This window comes from Triturus cristatus, chromosome 4_1 (assembly GCF_964204655.1).
Source record: "Triturus cristatus chromosome 4_1, aTriCri1.1, whole genome shotgun sequence".
Taxonomy (NCBI): domain Eukaryota; kingdom Metazoa; phylum Chordata; class Amphibia; order Caudata; family Salamandridae; genus Triturus; species Triturus cristatus.
In genome coordinates this window covers 808389819-808415163 of record NC_140585.1, presented here as the reverse complement: position 1 = coordinate 808415163, position 25345 = coordinate 808389819, and the positions used below count along the sequence as shown (strand labels likewise).

Here is a 25345-nt window from a genome sequence, read left to right as displayed (position 1 = left end):
GATTTCGCCAAGGGTGTTCAACCAAAATTTTGCCCAAAAATAAGAGCAAGCAAGATTATACAATAATAGTATCTCAAAAAGCCCATGCAGTGCAAGGATCTGTTTCTATATCAAATAAGCAAACATTTCGCCTCGTAAAATGTCGCAACACATACATGTAGAAAAATTGCTGTTTAACTTCATGAATCTGCTGTTATCCCTGTGTAATACCGAGCAATGAGAAAGCAAATATATTTGCGTTACCTCAACAATCATATGCAGTGCTTAATTTGTCAAATATAGAGTGCTGGTGCCCGAAACTGTGCTCAAAAGCTTGCTGCTGTTGTAATTAAACGTCAGCATGCTGATGATGTGGCACAAGCAGCATGTTGTAAAACAGTAATGACAAAAGCATATTAACAGTATCTTGGCAAAAATAGCCCTTGCTGTTAACTAGATTTGACTTGGGGGCGACCCAGCCTTTATTTTCAGGCACAAATGCTGCATAAATGTTGCACATTGTAGAGTCAAGATAATCTTCACTTTTACTAACCATGGCCTAAATAAGAACACAATACACTCTGATCAGCGTGGGTGCCGTAGCAGGCTAAAATTCTGCAATATAATAGGGCTACTGGAATTATGCAGCAGGTGAGGACCAAATTCTGTGGCACGTTTGACTAAGTTATAAAGCAAGAAAAAACAAATTATGTGGCGTAATGCAATACATTTTGTGATAGTCTTGCTTTATTATTTTGTGCTTTTTGCACATAGTAGCAATGTCTGCACAACAACTGTACCTAGTTAATACCAGTTTAACTACCAAATAAAGTAATAAGCAACAAAAGATGACAAGTCAACCTTACCAACAGCCTTCCACTGCTTAGGAGCACGTGTCACCATGTTTTTTGTAACTTTCATCCCATTAAACTGGAAACCTTATCTTGGGTAAAATCTGCAGATTACACAGCAGGTGCTGATTCAGTGGTACATGCAGCAGATCCATAGTTGTGAGGAAAACACTGCTTCCGCAGTATCACATAATTCCAGTGGCCATGAATATAACAAAATTCTCTGCCATTACACAGTAGCTGCACTGCTTGCCCCCTGGATATATTCTACAGTGCAATTTGCATAGAAGGAATGAATAGGATTTGGTGGCCAGCTGATTAATAAATCCTACTTGCACAGTTAATCACATGTTTGGCAGGGTCATCAATCTTGGCCACCTGATATCTTTTTTATAATCAAACCAAGTAGGAGTTCAATACACTGAAAAGACCATAGAATATGCCATAGTATTATCCTAATGGGCTGTTAAATGTAACAATTCACAACCAACCGGCTTTTTCCAATGACGGTCTGGAAAACTGAAAAGATATTCCTGAAATTCTTCTCAACTTTTTACTTCAAGGCCTTGCACACCATATTTATCACACATTATATCACATTACCCATATTGAACAAAATAACTTTACCACTTCACCCCCGCCCACTGAAAACCATCTCAGCCTGCCGGAGCTGGGACTCGAATCGGGTCCTAAATGGAGAGCAGCTCGCCACTCCTTCAGCTATAAATACATAACTATTAAAATGCCAAAATGTTACAATTTACAACACCCGTACTGCTTGCACTCACCTTTAGGCATGTACCTGAATTAAGCCGGTGGACTTGTCTTGCAAAAGCGCCGGAAGTGACGGCATTGTTCTGCTGCAAGAACGAATACCGTGAGAGTGCAATGGCCATAAAAGGAACACGATGGATCGGACTTGGTCTCTTTATTTTCCCACTTTACACTTCAAAAGCAAGAAAACTTCAGGGATTCCAGCGTACTCAGGTAAGGCATGCTGCAGCTGCAAGGGGTCAATGTTCAACAGTCCATCGGGGCAGGACCGAGCTTCATCGACGCCATACTTCCACCCACGCAGTCACCCGTCCCGGGTCAGAGCCCTGCAGGTCAACCCCGATTCTTGCACAGCACAGGGCCTTTCATAAGAGAAAGCATGCAGTCCTCAGCTCTCCGCCCCAGGGCTTTAAGTGGTCCGGGTCAATCAATCAATCAATCAATCAATCAATCCATCAATCAATCAATCCATCAATCAATCAATCAATCAGTTAATTTGCAAAGCGCACTACTTACCCGCAAGGGTTTCAAGGCACTGGGGGGGAGGGGGGGGATGCTGCTGCTACTGGTCGAAAAGCAGGTCTTGAGTTGTCTCCTGAAGGTCAGTAGGTCCTGCCAGTGCTCACCGGCATTCTTTAGGGGCTAGCTATTTTTTTTACTTTTAACCAGCGCGAACTGGGAGCGCTTAAAAATCTACCTCCTGATAAATTACACGAGCAAAAATGTTAACCACAGGAGGCTCGAACCTGTTTTGTTTACTTGAAGGTCGGCTGCTCTAACCATAGGCCACAGCTTCCCCATGAAAAAACGTGTACCATGTTCACTCTTGTATACAACAAAGTGATAGTTGTTGCTGATTTATCTTCAACAACCTACAACCATTGACAAAGCCAATAGTCTGTATGTGTATTGTTAGTTGCGTTCTATGTCCAAACTAGTGGACAGAAGCAGAAAAATTTCAGTGGGGCAGCGCACTGCATGTAAGGCACAGATTTTGGGCTTCAGCAAAGTACCCGTTCCTTTTTGGTTGTTTTCATGAGGGGGAGCCTGCAGGCTATTTGCACAGCACAGGGCCTTTCATAAGAGAGAGCAGACAGTCTTCAGCTCTCCGTCCTAGGGCTTTAAGTGGGCCGGGTCCTGCCGGTACTCACCGGCATTCTTTAGGGGCTAGCTAATTTTTTTAAACTTTTAAATAGCGCAAACTGGGAGGGCTTAAAAATCGAACTCCTGATAAATTACACAAGCAAAAATGTTGTTAACCACAGGAGGCTCGAACTGTTGTGGGGATTCTGCTCATGCACAGAACTATGCGCAGGAAACCAGTGAATTGTGGTGTACCAAAAAACTCACCTCAGTACCTAGAACCCCTATCTGACTAGCATCAGTGTCTCATTCATTCTCCGTATCATATCGAAGATACCAATGATCAGACAACCCAGAACAAGCGACTTAGAATACTCTCAGGAATGGTGGGAATCAGAAACACCTTTTCGTTATTGTTCTCACATCAGTACACAACGTGAATAATCAGAGACACAGAAAAGTTTAAAATTTTTATTTTTAACTACGTGCTCTAAGATGCAGTACTTTGGCTAACATAAGCAAACAAATGATCAAGAATAAAACCATCAGCATTGTTACAATACCATAAAAAACAAAGGGAGAAATCATATTACAATGATAGTGGAAACAGGTCCTATAATACCTTGTGAACCACACTCTCCTGGCTAATAAGCTAGTTTTATAATAATAGAAGGTCTCTAGGTTTAAATGGGGAACCCCATACCTCAAAGATCAGCTTAGGTGAATCACATCACAGGATCAGCACTGCTCTCTGTGTCTGGAAAGGTTTTCTCCAAGTGTGTGTATCATGCATGCAAATGCAATATTAAAGGCACCCGAGTTTCAGATATTTGCAGCTGTGTGCTTGTTGTGTCTAGAGCGTGGGCCGATCAACCTGAATTCAACAGCATACATTGTTATTTGACCTTGACGGTCTCTGCACAGTGTTCAGACTACGGTTGCGGTGTAAGTCTAGGGATGTGAAAAACAGACCATTCTCATGTGAAGAAAAAGCAAGCAAGCAGTTTTACTTATAATAACAGCTACCTGTAGTGTTGTGTGCAAAAGCAGCAAAGTGGCAAGATGGCATTTAACTTCTGAAACGCTTATGTTAACATAGCGATGTGTGCAGGCAAAACCCTGTCTTCACTACACCCTCCCTTGATCGGACCACGAACAAAATAGGGAAGCAATGTAGGAACGCAGAGTTCAAGTTCGAGTTAGACAGAACCAAGTTCATATATTGCCAATCCATATAATTGGTAGAGAAAGTTCGAAAAGTTTGTTGGGAGAAAAATTAAAAAACAAAAACCAATGAATGGCGGGATACAACCCATTCTGGAGAGGAGAGAAAAAAAAATAAAAGTAAAACATTTCCAGTCAGTAAGCGCGGAAGATGGACAACTGCCAATTTAATCCATCAACATATAGGCACAGTATGTCGCAACAGCCTCCAAGAGGAAGTCATTGAAATGTTCAGTAAATGATTCAGCCATCCAATCTAATAAAGTAAACAAACATACATGTTCTTCGATTACCGGAGCCTCTAGCACTATCAGAGGACAACTTGTGTGTTCTTAAAGATAACTTCTTGCCAGGAAGTCATGAGCTACAGCATATATATCCCAATTTCCTAGGATTCCATGTGCTGCTGCACAGGCCATAATCCCGATAACAGAACAGTCTAACTCATAAGCCACTAAGGGACTCATCAGTCAATCATAATTCTGGGCAGGAGACCCGTGTTCGACAGGCACAAATCCAGAGCCCATTCAAATGAATAATCAAGCCAATGGAAAACAGGTTGCACGCAAGTAAAGTTTGAGAACCAGAAGGACAATCCATAGGCTACGCTCAAAGTGGTCAGAGGTAGTGTTCCATAGTAGTCCAGCATCTGGGTGCTTAGTTGAAGCAGCCGGGGTAGACTGTCTTGTGACACAGATCATGCAGCCATTGCGAGGAAACAAATCAACAGCAGCACACCAGCAGTCAAGGCGAGAATGAACGGAAGCCCGCAGAAGACGCTGGAAAAAATAGAATGAAAAAATGCCGTTATCACGCCAAATATTGTTTGGAACGAGGTCACAAGGCCGGAGCCCACAACTTTGAAAAAATACACCAAGCCAGTTGTTGATGAGGCATTGAATATAGTATGAATCAGAGCACCGAAATGAAGTGGGAGATCAGTATTTAAAAGCGCATGCACCTCGGTGCGGGTATTTGCTACATGTAGGACAAATGTTTCACGAGAGGAAGTTAGGACAACTTCTTTTTGAGACAACAGAGCCCTTATTCTGCTCATCTTGTTGAACTCTGCTTTCAAGGTTGGTATGGAAGGCCAGATGGATACATCGAGTCTCCCATGCGGGGGTGGGAAAAACACATTCTTACAACAGACTACTCATTGTGAGACAGTTACAATGTACGGAATCCCTGCCAGCATCCCGTAACACGCCTCATTATTTAAAAGCAAATAGCTACCGTTAGCTAATAACGAAAAAGTTGGTGTAATTGCCGGCACAGGATTTCACTTCAAAATGCAAGCTAAATTAGGGGCGTGAACGTTGCAAGGGCCATGCAGTTGGATGTTCCTACAAACTACTGAGTGATCAGGTGTGGAAGTGCAATCCTCTCCTTTTAAATAAACCTCTTTACCTTCTCTCAGGCACCTATATGTAAATGGGAGTGACCAGACTTCATCTAGGTAAACAGTACCTAGTGGTTCATATCTGCCTAAGGCATAGTGCTTCATACATGAACTGAACTTAAACAAGGGAAAAGGTAAAGTGATTAACCCATGGACAAGCCACACAGCTGAGTTTGATTCGGCCACAGAGAACGGTAAAGGTTCCAACTTTTCAATATGCAATAGCGAATATGTTGCATCCTTCATTGACATGAACTGTTGCTTATCTGTCAGATTAAACGGCAGGAATAAAGATGACGTATTCATGTAGTCCCAAGGAACTTTCCCAGCCTTCAATGTTTGTAAAGTCCATGCAAACTGCATTATAGAACGCAATTGATTTTGACCATGGTATAAGACAGAAATGTCATCTAGTACAATATCCACAACAGATGAAACAATATTATTTAATGTGTAAATTCTGGAAGAAAGGGTGTTAATGCTATTATCAATGACAGCAAGCACTTTTTCCAAATTCGCTTGATCAATAGCTCTTAATCTAGAAGCAGCCTCAATTTGAGATAATTTCCAAACTTCGTTGCAAATAGCAAATACACATCTTTTGGACCTGCCACCCACAGGACCCTTAACAAAATCATTCAAATCTACAGTGCCAGTTAATTTGGACAAATGAAGTTTAACTTCTGCGTTTTCTCTGATCATTAAAACTCTGCGACAGGACCTGATTGGAAAGCTTCTTTTTATGCCATTATGATAAAGGACATTTGAACAACTGATTACTGTACATGTTGCTTAGGTTTTAACTACACCTTTGGATTACAGATATCATCTCTGGGTGTGCTCAGGTGTATTTTGAATCCATATGTTGTTTTAGGACTTGTCCTAACGCTTTTATACCCTGATGGGTGGGTATTGCCAACACCATTGCAGCACGCCTAAAAGAAAGGTATAAGCCATATATTTTGATGTGCAATTGACTGATTTTGTGGATGTGCAGATCCTTAAGCAAATACCCATCTAGTTGTGATTATATGAAGTTTAACAGATGCCAAGGTGGAATGTTGAAGCCAGTTTTGACATAATTTCCTACAGAATAGGTAGTAACAGAATGGGAAGATTCAAATCGGGGGTCAATTCTAACCTGTGTATAACCGCTTTATTTACTTGAAGGTCGGCTGCTCTAACCGTAGGTAACAGCTTCCCCATGAAAAAACGCATAACATGTTCACTCTTATATACAACAAAGTGATAGTTGTTGCTGATTTATCTTCAGCAACCTACAACCATTGACAACGCCAATAGTCCTGGCTTGTTGTATGTGTAGTGTTAGTTGTGTTCTATGTCCAAACTAATGGACAGAAGCAGCAAAATTCCAGTGAGGCAGCACACTGTGCTAAGCACAGATTTTTGGCTTAGGCATCAGTTAATTTACACATGGCCCCGTTCATTTTTTTGGCATAGTGACACATTTAACCTCAGTGCCCCAGTGCACAAGGATGCGGTGCCAAATGCATGTATATCAGAATGCGTACTGCATAATATACTGTATTTGTATAGTGACAATGGCAGCTTAGCAGCTGGTGGCCCACCATCTTTCCAGATCGAAAGTGTAGTGAGAGATGCTGAGGAAAGTAGATTAAGCTGTGTACTTGGCGGCAAAAGCAGACAGAGCGTAGAATTAGACCTTCAATTATACTGGTGTACTTAAATTAAATACCAGACCTCATTTGAAGAGTTTGTACTCTACTATTAGAGGTCTAGCTGCGTTGCTGAGTAATAAGAAGGGCAGGCCGGGGCGTAGCTTGGGGAAGGGGAGTGTTTGGGGTGGTAAACCACCCACATAAATGTGTCCTATAGTAATTAGTTGAACTTCTCTCCCTTTCCACTACCCCTTAAGCCCCCATCATGTCTTGCTTCTTAGATAATGTGTGTTAACAAGCTATGCGACCATGATTGTTGGGAAATCTGAAGTTAACCCCACTAGTGCTATTGACTAAGCTAGGTCACTGAAAATACAGTGACCAATGTATACAAGGAATATACATTGATACCCCTTACTTACTGATTTGCAGAATGTGAAACCAGAGCTTCTCAATAAATCGCAGCTTCAATGGTTAAAATATGTAATTTTTGACAAATATTTGATTTCAACAAATATCCTTTTTTTATCACGTTAAATTGTAAGTTCTTCACAATGCAATGAAACACCGTCATGCATGAATGTCAATGCTTCCACTAATTAGATATTCTTTAAACTTTGAAGAAACATGTTCATATTTTGTGATGTTTTTATGATTTGCGAAGCAAACCATTTTGGTCCTTTGCTCTACCCATTAATTTGCTGGCTTGTATGCCTTCAGGAGCTTCTAAGTCTCCCATATCTTAGATGTTCACTGGCCTAGGATGGAAGTGGGGCCCCTGAAGGCATCTCCTCCCTATGCCGCAGCCCCCACAGCAGGGGCTGCAAGGCCTATGTTACACCCACCCATGGCACCAAGGTAATAGCATAAAGTCTCCCCCAATGCCACATTGTTTGTCCCTTAAATATCAGCTTAAAATAGGTCTGGTAAATTACGCCAGTTTTGAAGGGGATGTAAAAATGAGCATTTACATAACTGTCTTGCCTCTTAGATCACTAATAGTTCATGTTTCCCAATGTCTGGCGATAGAGGTAGGTCGTATCTGCCCACCTCTGTGAATTGCACAGCTTGTTTGGATTTTTTGTCAAGGGTTTTTCGTAACACTCAAAGTAGTAATATCAGATAGAGAGGGCTTACTCCAGGGTGCAGTAGAGGGATTTTGACTGAGATACAGCATAACACAGTACAGTCATATATCTCTCTTCTAGAGATTAGGGGCTTAATTTACAGAGCAGTATGAAAGTAAACCCTCAAAATAACTGAATCGCTGCCCACACCATGTTAATGCTTCTCATCCCCTATTCTCTCCTCACATTCCCTGATCCCTTTCTTGCTGGATTCAGGGCAGCCCTCTGGCACACCACAGACCATAATTTTTGGCCCCTGAGAAAGTGTTTGAGTACCCTTGCTTTATACTGTTTGTGTATATTACACTTGCTGTCCTCTCCCTGGTTTCTACTTTGTCTCCCAACTTCTCTCTTTGCTCCTGATGCCTTGAAATACATGGGTCGGGTGGCTTAGTGGAATAATGCTTCATGGTTGCAGGTTCAGATTATGGCGGGTCCACTCAACCATTCACACTTCTGAGGTTGATAAAATGAGTACAATTGAGTTGGGCAACGAAAAACATGTTCAGCGGCAAGATAACCTTGGACGAAAGTGCACTTTAAAGATGCATGTTATGTTGAAGTTACATGTGGTCGTCATATAATGCTTTGTGCATAAAACCACTAGGAACAACTTATTTAAGTATCGCCATGGCATTTACCACACTTTATACAGTCTCCAAATCTGTCTTTACTCCTGTTGCCTTGAGGTGCATGTGGTTTGCATATGGTGCAGATATATGGGAGGTCCCTTGCCCCAACTAGCTTTCATTCCTTTTCTTCCAAGAAAGCCCCACTCCAGCTTTTTTCCCCAGCAAACAGCATCAGAAGTCTTTTCCCGTAGTCCTGTAGGGCTCACAGTTGTCACTTTCTACCCTTAGAAGCATGTGATAGAATGGATGAGATGGGGCATGGTTTATGGTGTGCACAGCTGTATTGCGCTACCAAGCACCAACAATTTCATTGCTTTCTGCATGCTGACAATGGGTCAGATTATTGCAGCTCCATAGGCATCTGCCTACCATTATATCATATGCATTGTAATCCCTTTAGCACATACTGGATTATTATGCAATTTCCTCAATGGCCTTCAGTGGATGCCTAAACACTTCTTTGTAGTCCAAAATCTATGCATATTGGATATAAATTGCACCAGGTCAGTGTACTTGTTGGGATGCTTTTCTCCAATTAAATAATCTGTGAATCAGTTTGATATGTGTTGTATTATACCTCTGAAACTTAAACCAGACACAAACTAATTCCTGATTTTTATATCTAGCAGGACATAATCATGGTTTCATTCGACATCCTATCTTTCACTTGCGATCGTTCTGTGTGTGTTAGAAAAGATGGTGACTTTCTGCTTTTGGACAATCCCGGTGAAGTTCTTTGTAAATGGCTGGTCAAAAATATAGATGAAACTGGTCGGCCAATCATCGCAGAGAGAGATTTTAAAGCTATGATCCTCTTCCAATCATCTGGTAAGCACAATAAGTAATCCTTTATATTAAGTTTGCAACTGTAGGACAAATTACGAACCTGATTCAGTAAAAACCTACATTTGAGAATAAATGAATCCAATAATGGTCAGTAAAAATGACCATGCATGTCCTCACATATGCCTTGCATTGCTCTCCAGAGACAAATGTAACACTTATGAAAAGGGCTGAAACGTTTAGCTTGTGGCACCATTTGTGGATAAACTATTTTATTTAGGCAACTTTTATCAGGAGGTTCAAGTTCAGGCTTACAATATGTACTGTCTCATAAGGAAAACTTACTTTGCTGTGGATAGATTGTACATTAGTCCTTTAATATCAATACCTGTTTATTTATATATTCTGGCTAGCGTGTGAAGATATATTGCAAGTGATCAATGTGTTCTTATCTCTAAAGTTTATATAGAAATATATTTTTTTTTCTGTCGTTTTTTTAGAGAAGAAACAGTGTCTTACGATTCAAAATATTTTTGAAAACTTAATTGCAAGCTATTCTGGCACAACAGAGGGTCTAAAACAGGTGTTACTTCAAAGGGCACAGGAGGAAAAGCAGTTGATATTGGAATGTGGCAATCGGGGAAGCGCTGGACGACTTAAGTGGGTGTTATGTGAACTCCAAGAAGAAAAAATTGCAGAGAAAAGATGCAAGGACAAAAAAGCCAAGCAGAGTGGGCTGGATTATATGAGAGTTGGTAACCAAGCTCATGCCGAAAGCACAGCTTCTCAGCCTGGTGATGCGAGTTCACGGATTAATTTAAAGAAACTTGAAAACCTGGCCCTTTTAGCAGGGACGGCTAATGTCCTGCAGCCAAAATCCACAAGTAAAAAGGACGCAGTAGAAAGTGAAAATGAACTTGTCATGGGGTCCCCACTTAAATCCAAATATCAAGGACAAAAACATGCCTCCTTTTCTCCACGTCACCAGTTAATACCGAAAAAACTATTTCCTACACATCAGTGTGGGCTGTTTCGAGCAATGAAGTAAAACCTACTAGACCCTGCAAACAAGATCCCAAAATTATGGTACCCTTGGCATCACATATTTTGATACCACAAGGTTTTGTGGCTCACGGCTCACAGTCACACAGCCTGGCCTACAGTGACTTTCCATCTGCAGCATCAGCTGTGGATGTGAACCATACCCCTTGCCATGATGACCCATTTGCAAGCAACGAAAGCTTTGACCATAATGTAAGCAGAGCTAAATGAGTGTTGCCATTATACACATTTGCATATTGTTAAGCCTGTATGCCGGCCTTTTTTCCTTGGTTAATGTAACATGCCTTAAAACCACAACTTCTACCTGTTATCTCTGCAAAAAGCCTAGATACTTATTAAAACATAGAATTAATATGGTGCATTCATTTCCTCAACAATAAGGCACATATACCTACCTGTTGAAATATGAATGAACAAATGGAAAACTGTTTGACATGATCAGTATAAATGAGGGCCTAATGGTTTCTTTTCTTTTTTCCCCTCTCAGGACAATGAAGAATCATTTCATTTGATGATGGAGGAAAGTCCATCATTCAATACTGGGGTAATGTGTGTTTTCTTTTTAAGGTACATAGGAAATTGCATTTCCACTTGTATGGCCTAATTATGATTTGCTTTCTCTCTAAGGAAATGGTATATAACTAGTTGGCCATAATTAATCAAAATGAAAGCTTTTCTGTTGTCCCTGGTTCCTGTCTGAATGAGGAGGGTGTATGGTTACAAGCTGAAAACCAACACTTAAAAGGGGCGTGCTTGATATTCTACCTTCCCATGTAAACTGCAACAAATTCCAATTAATAATCCTTTTTTCCACCCAAACACATGCATTGCCAAAATGTATGCTTGTTATGTGAATATTGTATTTATCTGCTGCCTTTAACAACTGTATTTATTTGATTATAGCACAGTTGCAAGGCACTAGCAATAGGGAGTTGGCTATACAGTATTTGCAAATTGCGCTGTCTGCTTTGACCAACTCAAGGGACTTAACAGACACAGCAGCATCACAAATATGCAGTTGATAATTCACTGTACAAAAGGTACTTTGTTTATTTGCCACTCTTTAGCACAGTTAAAGTTTATATAGGACAAACCTTGTAGATTTCCTGCATGAGGACTTTGGAATCTTCCTGTGTGCAATGTTTTGAAATATGGCTGCTTTATACTCCTGGAGCTAACCTAGCAAATATTACATTGTCAGCCATGTATAGATGCCAAATCAAAATCAAAAAAACACTATCTTCCTATATATAAATTTTAGTATGTAACCTAACATGATGGCAAATAGTTAATAGTTGTGTTATTTTGCAGACTTATATGCAGCAGTTGGTGAAGGACTAAAATGATCCTTCACGGTTCAGAGATGTTCTCGTTCCAAAGAGAAAATTGTACAAACTCTTGGAGGAAGCCAAGGCAGCTCGGGACAGTGCAGGTTTTTTTCTCAATGGTATCAGCAAAATACTTGTTTCTCCAAAAGAACTTGCATCTGCAAAAGGTGTAACGAAGGCTTGTGCTGGAACAGCTGTCCTTGATGGGGAGAAGGTCGATGCATTATTTGGTAAGATATTACAAATGTTCAAATTAACATTCAGTCGATCTTGGATTGTGAAAATTCTTTATTATACATTGTTTTAAAGGTTTGCATATGTGGTCTTGTATCATATAATTGTACGATGACTCCATCATTACTCAACAGATGTCTGAAAAAGAGCAAGAAGAGCAATGGGGGTGGCTTTTAATTTATTAACAATTTGTGCTGAGTGTGTGCTACAAGTGGCATGCAAATCTGGCACAAAGCTTTGAGTTGGGATTTTATTTCTAAATCTGTAGGTCCAGGTGAGGGGCTGAAACTGGATGAATGCATGATAGCAAAGTGAACTTATAAAATACTGTGCTCGAAGCTTTTATTTAGACCTGTTCAACTCTCCAAATAATTAGATCAGTTGGTCCTGTTCCTAGCACTTGGTTATAAGCCCCAATTTTGATTTCTGGTCACTATGCTAGTTTCTTAGACTGTTTTCCAAATATGCAACTTGGGGCTATAATGGTCATTAGGGACCTGGGGTTAAACACTTGTTATGTGGTGGTGCTTTGTGTTCAATTTCTGTAGTCAGTCACGTTTGCTTTTTTAGAATTCTCACAGTTAGTGGTGATTTTGAGCTACAAAAAAGTACCCCTGCTCTGAGCCATGCCCACTCCTGCTGCCCTAAGTTTTAACTGAAGTTTTAGAGGGGACCCAACCTTTTATCATCAGGGGTCCCATTGCACAAAAGTTAAGACCTTTGATGCGGGTGGACATTTCTGTCCACTTCCTGAAACTCCAAGAGATTTCCTGAATCCACAACTTGCTGCTTCACTTTAAGGTTAATAAAGGAACATTTTCTTTCTTCACCGTCTGCCCCCCTTTACATCAATGCCTTGCTCTCACCTGTGCCTCTTTGATCAAGTGCCCTTAATGTTACACTTATGAACCCTTGTAACCCTAACCATATCTCATCTGGCACTCTATATGAAATAATGGAACTGAAACTTTTCAAAGGCAGCTCAGCCCTATTAAAATCCAAAAATAGTGGTGGTAACATGATACTGATGTATGTTATTTTGTTTTTCCAGAGTTTATGAAGTCTGTGTGCAGTACCAACGGCTGGCCATGACTGGAAAACAGAAGTATGAGAAGGAAGCTGGCTATAAAGATTTGAAATGCTAGAAGAGGATTAAAGAAAACTCTGAATCTAGAATCAAACAACGAAGTTGCTGTTTTTCGTTAATTGTTCTGGTTGCAGTAGTCTGGCCTTTTTTCCCTGGACTTTTTTTCTGGATTTTTTCTCTTGTTTGGTATTCTGGCCCCTATGGGGCCAAATATGTGCTTTAGATAGATAAAATTACATGTTGAACATTTTTTCTATAACCACTGTTTTGTTTAGTCTTTTGCCACTGGTCACCATGTCAAACGGCTTCAGATAATGCTCTGTACCTCAAAATAAGGCAAGTCCCTATGAGTCAGGAGTATGGGAGTAGCAGCACACGTTGTTAAGCTTATCTGAACGCAAAGTATAACATTGTTGCAGACCACTTCTTTTGTATGAAGGAGCTTGTGGTATTTCTACAGCACAAACCTAGCCAAAAATAGCACTTCTCAGATTTGTTTTATACAGGTGTCTACCTCTCACTGTAGAATTTAAAAAGTAATCTTTCCAAAGCAGGAGAAAATTAATCAGATTATTAGGACCAGATTTAGAGAATTTTTGTGTTTGGTTTGCTTAAGTTTTATAATGCAGACCTGAATCAAAATCCTTTATAGGATTTACAAATCAGAGCAAATTGGTATTTGGTAGAACACTCATCCGAAATGGTAAAGGTTTCACGTGTGTCAAGCCATAGTATTTTTTTTTTGTACCAGAAGGGTACCCTTCCAGTACAAAACCTAGGCTAGAATCTCACAGACAACATTGCATTATAGTGCAGTGGTGCTAGAGAGAGGGATAGACATGACACTTCTCTGCTCTCTCCCTGTTATGCAACACAGCCAATTAGGGTACTGCACTGCTTTCAGTGACAGTTTTGTAAATCTAGGCCTTACTTTAGAACTCGTGGCATTGCAAACAATTCTTGATATTGTGCAAAAAAGGCATATTACAGCCAAGTGGCCTGTTTTAGACAGGAAAGTACATGTAAGAGGTGGTCCACCAAATGTTGTCCTATCCAGCAAATCGATAGTCCTAAACTACTAGTGGGACCCTGGGGGCGCAGTCAACCGCGCTGGAAGATGGCCGCTTCCTAAGCGCGCTCCTCCAGCCGTAGACAAAATCCACAGCTATCCTGCACTTACGGAGCCGGAGACGTCCCCAAACCTTGAGGACCCATCTCCGGACCTGGGCAGCCACCTAATCGCCTACCTGCAGACCCACAGATCACTCTACAACGTGCAGACCTGGGCCGTCGACATCGGGCCTGCGGCCGAATCCTGAGCAGCGGACTCGCATGCGGACTGGCCTGTGACGCAGAGCATGCACGCCGGCGAGGGCTACACCACCTTGCTACGCGGGAGGTGCCTGTGGAGCGGTGTGGCCGGGGCCTGCACTGGGAGGTCTGCTGATGATTGCTGGCTGCGGTGGACCATTGCTGACGGTGTGCTGACCCTGGCAGGTGAGTGAGCACCCTGGGCCGGTGTGGGGCCAGTGGACACTCTGCTAGTGCTTCATCTCTCCTGGCGGGCGACGGACGGACGGAGGACTGCAGGCGGAAAATCTCCAACATGCTGCAGACTGAAGAGGACGGGCGCTGGGGCTGAGGGAAATAGCGCCGCCCCCCCCAGGGCCTTGCCCCATTGAAGTTCCGCAGCAGGGAGGCGAGGGACAGCCTGGTCTCTTGCGGTGCTGGCTTGCCACAGCGGATCACCTTGATGCCGCGGGTGGGTCTTTGCATGAAACAGTGGGCCCTTGGCAAGGTCAGTGTGGGCTGGGACTGCGGGCAGAAGGGCACGGCCCAAGAATCCTTTGCAGCCTCACTGCCGGAGCGCGCTAGTGACAACCACTATTTGCTATCTCCTACCACCCTACAACGGCACTGCTTCCCTGAAAATTCTGAGCAGGGCAGTTGCTGATGCATCACGGCCTACCTCAACATGGGCAAGCCCGACAGAAATCAGCCCAAGCTAACATTTGATAACTCCAAAAAAATGGCGGATCAGGGCCCTGTGGACCAGTCGCAACCGCCGCAGGCAGGGTCCTCGACGAGTGATGCCACAGCAGGAGGCTACATACCATGTTCACGACGATCCAGGCCGCTCTCGCAAATATAGAGGGTAAACTGGACTCTCTCACCTATAGAGTAGACCGCATGGCGGAGCATCTGGACCGGCATACGGAACGGATCGACATGGCGGAGCGTTGCATATCTGAAGCCGAAGATTCGCAGACATAGATGGAGAACAGGCAGGGTAAAATGGACAAACAATTATCAGCGCTCATGGCTAGGGCCGAGGATGCCGAAGCGAAATCACGCTGAAATAACATCCGCCTGGTGGGTGTGTCAGAGACCACAAACACAGGCTCCATGTAAAAGTACATGGTAAATTTGCTTATAACTTTGCTGGGCCGAGAAACCTTCTCAGAAGTCTTCATGATCGAGAGGGCGCACAGGTCCCTGGCTCCGCCACCGCCGACGGGGGCTAGACCGAGACCGATCATAGCCAAACTCCTAAATTACAGGGACGTTGTCCTGCGCAAGGCCAGAGAACTGGGCAACCTGAGACATGAGGGAATGGAAATTTCGCTGTACCGAGACTTCACACAGCTTGTCCAGGAGTCGAGGAAAACATTCTTGCTTGTTAAGCAAAATCTCCAGGAGATGAACATCCCGTATGCAATGTTATACCCTGCCAGACTACGGGTGACGGATGGCGGGAAGAAGGGGTCCCAGAATGTGTGCCGGTGCTCGCCCAGAGGAGGTCCGGAGGAACAGGCGACCACCTCAGATGGGGAATAACTGGATAACCACCCATGCGTCGAGGATTAGGGCTGAAATACGGCAAATCACAATAACTGCTATAAACTCGAAATAGTGCTCAACGACCACATGGGGCCAAGTCAAGAGGCACAGGCGACACCACGCGAACCGGCGCGCTGACGAATACTCCAGTTGAGGACAGGCAACATGCGTGCCTGATGGACACAGCTAAGTGGACCTTATGTGCTGGGTGTTACAGTTTTCATAGCCCTACGGGGTACTGTCAATATTGTATAACATATCTGGGGCCTGCCCACGGAACTAGATGGATCTCTTGATGCCAGAGGGCATTCTCGGGGGACACCGTAGTGCCTTACTCTGTTGCCTTCATGGGGCGGCCAGCCATGTGATTTCTATCACGGGGAGATCAGGGCGGCGGTTCCTGCCCACTTGTGTACACCACAAACTAGTTCATTGTTGTTTGGTTTATTCTCAGTATCGAGGGACCATGTTGGGGAAGGTTCCTTTTTTTTGGGATTGTCTCCGCTGTACATGGGACAGTGGTGTGGGAAGGGGGAGGAGGGACTGTATTATTAAAAACTGGATAGAGATTACACGGAAACTCAAGTTTTATGTACATAGAGAACATACCATGAACAACTTGCAAGGCCTCACAAAAACAACACAAATGGCTAATAACCCGAAGCACACCAGACCACTAGCGTTCTTAACCACGAATGTAAGGGGCCTCCAAAACCCACAGAAAATTAGGAAGGCTATGGCATACCTGGATCGACACAAGATAGATGTAGCTTGTTTACAGGAGACACACCTTACTACAGGTACAGAGGGGAGGATGGGTGCCAGATGGGCAGGGTACCGCATGGCGTCCTCATACTCAAATTATGCTAGAGGAGTAATGCTCCTCATTAGACGCGGCACCCCCTTTACACGCCTCAAAGCCATCAAAGATGATCTGGGATGCTATGTTATTGTACAGGGCAACTTTGGGGGTACGGTGCTGACAGTAGTCAAAGCATATGGCCCCAATGCTGATCATCCTTTGTTCTACGCACACATTTGGGCCAAACTACGTGAACTTCCACCCACCGCTATTGTTTGGGGGGAGATTTCAATACATGTCTTGACCCGGCTCTCGACAGATCCACCGGAAATGACCGGTATGGGAAGCAAGCGGACAAAGTATTAAAGGACGGTATGGCAGACCATGCACTGCTTGACCTGTGGCGACATAGACACCCAGGCCGTAGAGATGGCACTTGCACGTCCTCTGCACATAACACATGGTCTAGAATAGACTATTGGCTGGTCACACATGACATAAGTACATGGACCACGCAGATTGAGCATATGCCCAGGACACTATCAGACCACGCACCTGTCCACCTGATGCTCGCTATCCCTACACACACCCCACAACAGTTTACCTGGCGTCTTAAACCAAACGCCCTATTGGAACAGGTCTATCGTGTCAAACTACACCAGGCCATTGAGGAGTTTTTTGCTTTCAATACAGGAACCGTGAGCAGTGCGAAAACTCTCTGGGAGGCCTTCAAGGTCACAATCAGAGGCCACTGCATAAGCAAACATGTGGGCATCCTGAAGGATATCCAGCAACAACTCTCACTGGTGGAACGAGATATCTACCAACTCGAAGCAGCATTTGTAACCACGCAAAATACCGAACTATTATCAGACATCCGACAAAAGATTGACATATATAATGAGCGTGCTGAGGATGAACTCAAATACCTTTCGCGCAGAGACACGGCGCGACATTACCGGGAGGAGGGCACTATCACACAGAATTCGCCCCATACACATGACATCCTACGTCACTTAGATCATTAATGCACGTGGACAACTGGTATATGACACGCCATCAATCTTAGAGGGTTTCACCGACTACTACACTCGTCTTTTCTCCACACAGTCGACCACGTCCCCACCCGAAATTGATCGATATCTAGATGACGTAGCATTAGCGTGGCTATCAGATACTCACCGTGAATTTCTGGGCCACCACATTACGCATGACGAGATTGTTGATGCAATAAACTCACTCCCAAATAACAAAGCGCGTGGCATAGATGGGCTCCCAGGGGAATTTTATAAAGAACTTAGGATATTGATTCCACACTTGGCTGAAATGTACGAAGAATCCTATGAGGACGGTGTCCTCCCACCCATGCTGAGAGAAGCTTTATTAATAACTCTCCCCAAACCCGATAAAGACTTAAACGACTGCGGATCATATTGCCCACTTTCCCTGATAAATATCGATGTCAAAATCCTAGCAAAAATTATTGCGACACGTATCCAGCTATTGATCCGCAATCTAGTGTTGCCGGGCCAAGCAGGTTTTATACCGACCAGATCTACAGCACAAAACATACGTACTATCTTCACAATGTTCCATCAGCTGCACCCTGACGTGCCGGCTACCGTGACCCTACTAGACACGGCGAAGGCTTTCGACTCTGTGGAGTAGGTGTACATGTTCACTGTCCTCCGCCGGATGGGTTTCCCAGAACCCTTCCTGCGATGGATTGCACTCCTTTACACAGAGCCCAGTGCATGCATTAGAATCAATGGGAACACTCCCCCCCCATCAACATCGGCCGCGGAACAAGGCAAGGGTGCCCGCTCTCGCCTCTTCTCTTTACGTTAGCGCTAGAGCCCCTGGCTTGTAAGATTCGCCAATTACATCCGGAGTCTGCCTTGCAATTTCACCTCCACCCAATAGGCATATGCCTCTATGCAGATGACATGGTCCTTTACACACGCCACCCGAATATACATTTAAACTCGCTCATCAGAGAATACATTCGATTTGAACAATACGCGGGACTGGGAATCAATTGGGACAAATCAATGGTAATACCACTCATGCCTGCCACAACCCCACCTGATCTGGAGTTCCCGCTCCAATGGCACACTGACCCAGTGAAATATCTTGGTATATGGATACACCGGGATCCCGAAACAGTGATTAGGGAAAACTATGGTAGGGCCATAACGAAACTAGAGGAACAAGTGGACCACTGGATAAGACTGCCACTATCTCTAGCAGATAGGATCGCTATACAAAAAATGGTAGTTCTAGCAACATTTCTATATTTATTTATAAATATCCCAATATGGCTTACACAAGCTTTTTTTTCCAAATTGAGATCAGCCATGCAACGAGTCACATGGGCTGGGAAACAGGCAAGAGTGGGCTGGAACATTTTAACCAAACCATATCTTCAAGGGGGGTTTGGGGCACTGGATCTTCAACTGTATTTTTATTGCGCGCAAGCATAACACGCTCACTACTGGCTACAGCTACACACATATATACCCCATATAGCAGTGGAACACGAGAGTGTTCTCCCATCCCCACTGTTAGCCTACATATCTGACCCGAAAAAGCATACCCCAAGAGACACGATACATCCTGTGATCTGCACGTCAAGAGCATTATACACACTTGCATACAGGGCACAGAAACTCCCAATATATGCCCCTACACAACCCATAGCCCACCATCCACAAATTTCAGTCACCCAAGAAAAAAAGATGCTCACGCTTCTAGAAGATATGGGCCTCACTGACATGGGCAAGATCTTCCACACAAGACAAGCCATCCCTTAGCTCATATCATGGACCAAGGCAGGTGTTTGCCTATTTACGGTTACGAATGGCTATCAAGGAACTATTCCCAACATTTTCGAGCGAGCCACCCCAGCTCCACACCCTGCAACTACTGCTAAAAGCACCCACGCGACAGGGACTGGTCACACATCTATACAACGCATCTCAGGGAGAACAGATCCCAGCTCAGAACAAATCGATAAAAAAGTGGGAGGAGATGGGTGTCAGTATAGAGGGAGGGGACTGGGAGTACAGTTGCACCCAATTGCACCTACTGACCTCCAACTGCAACCTCTGCATAATTAATTTCAAATTCTTGCACCAAATATATTATACCCCTGCTAGACTATATAAATACGGTTTTCGTACCGATGATAACTGTCAAAGATGTGGTGATTCAGGTGCAGACTTCCTGCACATGGCATGGTCATGCCCACCACTTCAAGCCTACTGGGAAGACATTACAGTCGCTCTTACGACCATGCTCTCTGAACCCATCCCAAATGCTCCGCAAATATGCTTATTAGGGATCCACAGGCTGAGACTGGCCAAGAGGCGGAAGCTACTGGCAGTGGCTCTGTTGCTGGCCAAGCGTAGGGTAGCAATAAGATGGGGTGACAAGCGCCCACCGCGTTACAAAGATTCGGTATCAGACATGACATATTGCAAGGAGATGCTGGAGACATATACAGAGGAGATACCACAAGCTTCCCGACGCAGGGACTTCTGGGAACCTTTTGTACATTATCTCAGTACACCACCCGATGCTGCTACAAAATCCCCACAAAGTTCTCCTGAAACTTGTGCATGATCTATGTCAAATCTGTTACTAGATGCTGAAGTGAGGTGGAGGTGACATGTGGTAATTCGGGACAATATGTGTGTTTTTTAGTCTTCCTACCTGTGATGGGAGGGCCATGTTAGTGCTATACTAACATCAGGTCTATTATCGGGCCATGTTATGTGTCAATATGTACTTATGCCAGTATGTTTCCTTTTTTTTTTTCTTCTGCTGACCAGCAAAAATAAAATAATAAAAAAAAAAAAAGACTACTAGTGGGACCCTGCAAGGGAATACTGGCAGTCAGTTAACATGCTCCTAACATGGAATTGGCAAGGTGTAATCCACCCGTAATGACTTATTAGCGATCCACAGGCATTCTAAATTATTAATTAAATCATCTGGGAGTAATCTACTCTTGGCCTTCAGTTGGTCTAAAATCATCCAAGAGTATTTCACAATCATCTGAAAGTCCTTATGTAGTAATCATTTAGTAATCCACACTCATTCTGTAGTTTTCCTTAAATAATCCTGAGTAATCCATGCTCATTTTTTAGTTGTCATTAAATCATCCTAGAGTAATTTACACTCATACTGAAAATATCCTGGGGCCATTCTAAAGTAATCAATAGCCATCCTGAAGCTGTCATAGGATCATCCAGGAATAATCCACACTCATCCTGAAATTGTCAAGGGATCATTTCAGAGTAATAAACTTCCATCCTGAAGTGGTTATAGGATCATCCAGGAATAAGCGACAGTCATCCTAAAATTGTTGTTGAATCATCCTAAAGTAATCTGCAGTCATCCTTAAATTGTCTAGAACCCATCCTGGAGTAATCCTCACTCATCCTGAAGTTGTCAATTAGTATTTGTGAAGTTGTAAAAGGTAATAACTTCCTGCCAGTGGAAGTCCTCAGAACACCATCCTAGAGTAGATTTTGTGAAGACTCTATAGAGTCGAGTCATCTCATTTAAATATTTCTTCCTATAGGCATACTTCAGGATGGCTTAGGATGACTTTCCCAGATAATTACAGGAATAGCTCAGCTGAAGTTATCCAATGACTTCAGAATGACTCCAGAATGATCTTCCTTTTTGACCTGGGGAGCGCCGCCCCCCGCCCCCCACCCCGATTCAAGCCAGTGAGAGCTCTTTTTCACAGATTTCACCCGGGCTGTCCAGGCTGGTAGGCGAACACTCCTGAAGACAGATGCCAAATACTCTTTGATCTATCCGGCCAAACTTTGCATTAATCACGTAGGGAAAACACTTCTTTACTCACCCAAAGGTGGCTGCCAAATTTTTCAGAGGACCTCCTGCTGCTGAGTCTGCTCCACTGTCATTGCCAATGTGCCCGGGCCGCGGACACCTCAGCGAAAATGATTGATGGACTTGGGCGCGTATGATTTCGGGGTAGAGAATCCTGGCTCCTAGACCTGGGTCTTTGTTACCCCACCATGCTCCCCATCTGAAGATTGGAAACAGAGACCCCCTGGCCCCATATTAGATGGGGTGTGAGGTTGACAACCAGACTTACAAGCAAAGTCTTGCTCGCCTCTGGTCGCCCTTACCCTTCCGTCTGGCCGCCCAGCTCAGTCTGCGGTGGGTGAGTGCTGGGCAGTCACCTCGCCCCCTTGGGATGAGTCCCCTTACACCTCTTTGGATTTTCCTTTGGGAGTTGTTGGGGGGGAGGGATGGTCTTATTTAGCATGGTTGGGAGGGCCGAAGTGGAAGGTGGCTCATGGGTTTTGGCATTGTCCTGTGATTTCCCCCTCTACACTACACACACCTGACAAACTATAGATGTCCCCTGCATTCTTAATGTTTTCAGATGGCAGCAATTGAATGCTTAACTTGGAATATTAGGAAGGTGGGGCACATCTTTGCCTATTTACAGCAACTTAAAATAGACGTCTGCCTACTGCAAGAGTTACATTTGACGGATGCAACACAGATGTACCTAAGGGTGAATTGGATAGGCAATAAGCATGTCACCTGCTACTTAAATTACGTGCAGGGGGTATCTGTGGTGCTCTGATGGGGACTGCACTGGCACACACGTTCTGTGCTTTGCAATCCACATGGGCAATACGTTATCCTTGTCAGGATTTAGTGAGGACACCTATGATATTGCTATCAGTTAATGGCCCTAACACATACCATTATTGCTGGAAATTGCCTTGCAGATATCTGGCACATCCACCACGTACACCTCTCCGTGGGTACATGTATAACATCCACTCACAACACTTGGTCAGGTCCAGAATCAACTTCTGGCTGGCCACCAGAGACATTGTCTCCTGGACCACTGTCTCTATCTCCCACGTACACTGTCGGACCATGCCCTGGTGCTCTTGGAGCTGCGCCCACCTGACATTGCCCCTGTACGTTTTGGAGATCTTAAAATATTTTTAAAATAATTAGCGGTCAGTGGGCTCTCAGTCTACCCTATGGGAGGTCTTTAAAGTGGTCATCCGCAGAGTTTGCATTGCCAAAAAGGCTGTGATGCTTAGAACAATTTGGGCAGATCTGACCCGCTTGGAGGTGGAGGCTCCATTATTTCGGCTTTCGCGAAGAGCTCCTCAAGTCTATTTGTAGCAAGCTTTTGGATTATGAGGAGGAGTTGCTTCGAAAGACGCATTACCTGGGGAGGGCCACCCACACCCGACGATACGGGGAGGGTGATAGGGCTGGCAAAAGCTTGGCTGGGCTGCTGCATAAACTCTGGTCAAGTGAGTATGTGTTCAACCTGCTGGACAGCCACCAAAGTGTACAGGCTGACAGTGATGATGTACTGAGTACCATGGTGAACTTTTATGCTAACTTGTACTCCTACTCTCATCATTCACCCCCCATTGCGATGGAGCCTATTGCGGCACAGCTGCAACAACATCACTCACACCGCGTGTTTACATTACGGCCCAGGCAGATACTTGTCTCCATATACACGGACGATGTCACCCCATATGTCAGAAACCCATTGGTTAACTTGGACCCCCTTCTCCGGGAGTTCATTCGCTTCAGCAGCATGGTGGGTGTTACTATCAACTGGGCCAAGTCCATCCTATTCCCGCTCAGAGCGGCCACACAGCCCTTCACCCCAGACTTTTGGCTTATGTGGGCACGTGACCCTGTCTGCTATTTGGGTGCTTAGCTAGGCTGGGACCTGGAGGAACTGTGGCGAGAAAACTACACAAGACTGATTACATGGCTCGAAGACTGGGTGACCGTCTGATCACAGCTACCACTGTCACTCACTGGTAGGTTGGCTATTGAGAAGATGGTATACGTCCTAAATTGTTATATTTTTTTATCAATATGCCACAGGTCTGCTTTAGACGGAAACACCCCTCTCTCCATGTCTCATTGGTGTGGGCCGGCAAACAAAATGTGAGGCGTGGGAGATCCTGATGCTTTCTTTTGAGCGGGGTGGGCTGGGAACACACTTCTAGCTACACATGACACAATTTCAGCCCCACACTGCACCTGAAGCTGATCATGTAGCCTGTGCTGGTCTTATATGGCCCTGCCCGTCATGTGCGACACCAGGTGGATACCGTGGCATTCACAGTATAGGCGCAGAATGAGCTGCTGTAAAGGGCGCTTCTTGATTATCTGTTTGCACCCTATGTTCCTATTTCGGGGCACCCGCTGTTCCCAATGAGTGCTTACGCGGTAACGCGCATGCGTCTGCGCCAGTTGCATTGGAACTCCTTTGGGGTGGCATATCCCAATGCCAACTTTTTTGCCCCCCAGCAGGTGTTTCAAGATCCCGCAGCTTCCTTTCTGGACACCATGACTTACTATCAGCTCGAGCGTCACTGCTAGGTCTCCATGACACGTTTCTGGCAGCCCCCTCATGTTCAATGTGCTAGAGGAGATACTTACCAATCCTTCTCCCTGCAAGCTGGTCACGCACATCTACACTGGTATGCAAAAGGCTGCGCCGATTTGGGCGACCTCTGTCCACTAGATTTGGTCAGTTGACATCAATGTAGAGATTAGTGAGGACTAATGGACTTAATGCTGCTCCAAGTTCAAGGCCCTATCCCTAAACTACAGGTTGCTCTTTATTCATTTCAAATTCTTACACAGAATCTACCACATGCCTGCGCGTCTGCTGTGAATGGGACTTGTTGAAGATGCACATTGAATGCGCTGCGCAGCGTCACCCGCTTATTTTCTGCAGCTAGCATGGAATTGCCCCAACTTCTGGGAGGTGGTATTTAGAGATGTGACTAGTATTACGGGCCATTCTTCTGAGTGCTCTCTCCTAGTTACGCTATTGGGTTATGTCAAGGAGGTTCCCCCGGAGATCCACCCACTGACGGCTATACTGCTTCTGCTGGCAAAGCGTAGGGTAGCGATGCACTAGAGCAGGCAACAGGTGCCCAGTAGGAGCAAATGGCTTCACGACGGTGCCATCTGCCAGGAGATTTTAGATTTATTTATTTTAAAGTTTATTTAGCGCGAACAAGACCCATGAGGGTTTTAGAGTGCTTTACATTAGAGAGAGAAAGAAACAGAATTTAAATCAAACAACATGGTAATTGAAAAGGTACAGGAGGAGAAACTCTTTAGGCCAACATAACTAGGGTTAATAAACAGTCAAGCAATATACAAGGGTGTGGGAAAAATGTCAGAGCGGGCCTTGAGATTCGTGGATCAAGAATAAGCGAAGCAATTTACAAATCCTCAGAAGGAGGAAGCTAGATGATGACACAACAAGGTAAATACAAAAAAAAGCATATTGCAAAAGATGCATACTGGGAACTGATGCCCATTCGCTACCTCCTGAGGGACATTTGGGCCCCCTTGAAAATCTTAGATTATATGGAGAGACGATTGAGGATACTGACGGTTCTGGCAATGCCCTACTGACTGGAGACGTACACAACT

The 25345-nt window shown here is 44.2% G+C and overlaps 1 pseudogene; it reads left to right on the top strand.

The window, feature by feature from the left end:
* Nucleotides 1-9350: 9350 nt before the first annotated feature.
* Nucleotides 9351-13325, top strand: LOC146855599 (uncharacterized; annotated as a pseudogene).
* Nucleotides 13326-25345: the final 12020 nt, after the last annotated feature.